A 2,500-nucleotide genomic window follows, 5' to 3' on the forward strand; every position below is an offset into this window, starting at 1 on the left:
CGAAACTTGTCCTGCCATGGCATGCGCGCAGCCTGCGCGCAGCCTGCACGCAGCATGCGCGCAGCATGCCGGCAGCCTGGTTCCAGGTTTTTTCAAATGTCGACAGAATTTTTCAAACCTTGTCAAACCCCATTTTTATTGAAATTTCCTCGCACAATAAGCTCCCTATAATTAAGTCTATGATTTTTAGGACCTTCTCCAACTTACAAAATGATATTTAGGACCTTGCCTTGCCCTCACATGCCGTGCCCATTCAAGGCATTCCGAGAAAGTGAGGTTATTGGAGGCTTCGGATGGCGTGGCTTGCCTTGCCTTGCATTGGCATGCCATGCCCAAGTTGTGGCCTACACCAAGCCATTCAAGCCATGCGTTGCCTTACCTTGGAATTGCTCATCATCCAATGCATTCCGAGAAAGTGAGTGTAGGCGAGGCTAAGGATGGCTTGCCTTGCCTTGCCTTGCATTGGCATGCCATGCCCAAGTTGTGGCCTACACCAAGCCATTCAAGCCATGCGTTGCCTTACCTTGGAATTGCTCATCATCCAATGCATTCCGAGAAAGTGAGTGTAGGCGAGGCTAAGGATGGCTTGCCTTGCCTTGCCTTGCATTGGCATGCCATGCCCAAGTTGTGGCCTACACCAAGCCATTCAAGCCATGCGTTGCCTTACCTTGGAATTGCTCATCATCCAATGCATTCCGAGAAAGTGAGTGTAGGCGAGGCTAAGGATGGCTTGCCTCGCCTTGCCTTGGCATGCCGTGCCCATGATGTGGCCTTGACCAAGCCATTCAAGCCATGCGTTGCCTTCGCCTTGGCATGCCGTGGCCTTACCTCGCCATGCGATGCATTCCGACAAAGTGACGCGAAGCGGAAGCCTATCATGGCGTAAAAATGTCGACAAAATTTTTCGACATTTGAATAATGGGGTTTGACAAGGTTTGAAAAATTCAATACAAATGGTAGGCTTGAATGTCGACAAAGTGACGCGAAGCGGAAGCCTACCACGGCGTAAAAATGTCGACAGATTTTTTCGGACCTTGTCCTGCCATGGGCTGCGCGCAGCATGCCGGCAGCCTGTGCGCAGCGTGCGCACAGCATGTCGGCAGCGTGCGCACAGCATGCCGGCAGCGTGCGCGCACCATGCCGGCAGCCTGTCGACAGAATTTTTCGAAACTTGTCCTGCCATGCGCGCGCGCAGCTTGCTTGCAGCGTGCTGATTCTGTCGACAGTGAGGCTAGCGAAAGTTGTCCTGCCATGGCGTGCGCGCAGCCTGTGCGCGCAGCTTGCGCATCTGTCGACAGTGAGGCTAGCGAAACTTGTCCTGCCATGGCATGCGCGGCGCCTGCGCGCAGCCTGCGCGCAGCATGCGCACAACATGCGCGCAGGCTGTGCGCAGCGTGCGCGGAGCTTGCGTGCAGCTTGCGCATCTGTCGACAGTGAGGCTAGCGAAACTTGTCCTGCCATGGCATGCGCGCAGCGTGCGCGCAGTCTGTGCGCAGCATGCGCGCAGCCTGTGCGCAGCGTGCGCGCAGCTTGCGCATCTGTCGACAGTGAGGCTAGCGAAACTTGTCCTGCCATGGCATGCGCGCAGCCTGCGCGCAGCATGTGCGCAGCATGCCGGCAGCATGGTTCCAGGTTTTTTCAAATGTCGACAGAATTTTTCAAATCTTGTCAAACCCCGTTTTTATTGAAATTTCCTCGCACAATAAGCTCCCCATAAGTAGTCTATGATTTTTAGGACCTTCTCCAACTTACAAAACTAAAAAATTCCTCCCGGATTTGTTTTAATGATTTTTTCAATTTTACGACTTCTAAAAATAATAAAAAATACTTCCCGACTTCAAAAATTTATGAAACTTTTTCCCATCATAGATTGCATGTTTCTTAGTATCCCTGCAAAAAATCACGTCCAAATACCTTGTATTGAATTATTTAGAGCCCATTATGACTCCTCGCGCATAGGTGATGTCTCTTCCTGTCAAAGGGCTAAATGCATAAAATGCTATATAGGGGGGTGTGTGTTGCCTGCATATGCATGGCAGCCCATGCCTTCCTAGCTGCAGCCCCCTTCCCCCACGCCACACCCATGTCATGTTGCCTCGATATGTTGCCTCGGTATTATGGGTTTGGTGTCGGGGTCGGGGGGCTGCCACCCATGGCGGTGGTGGCCGGAATCCGGCCGCCGCCACCATGCCGCCGCCATGGGTGAGGGAGGAAAAAAAAGGCGTGGAAAGTTGCGAAATGGGGTTGTCTAGGCTTTTTTTTGGCATGGGAGAGCATGGAGTGCTAGGAACTCCTTCTCAAATGCACGGGCATGTCGACCACAACCTCATTTCGCAACAACAACCACCCGTGTGGGGTGGCGGTGGGTGGATAGTCGCGGATTGGGGCTTGCCAAGCCAATGTTTTCAAAAAATTTCATCAAAATTAAAAACAAATGTTTTGTTGCCTTCGGATTTGTGGGCGAGCGGCGAGTCGGAGTGGAGCCGGTAAAGTTTAACCT

This window comes from Prunus avium, unplaced genomic scaffold (genome assembly GCF_965620075.1).
Source record: "Prunus avium unplaced genomic scaffold, drPruAviu1.hap1.1 HAP1_SCAFFOLD_43, whole genome shotgun sequence".
NCBI classification, from domain to species: domain Eukaryota; kingdom Viridiplantae; phylum Streptophyta; class Magnoliopsida; order Rosales; family Rosaceae; genus Prunus; species Prunus avium.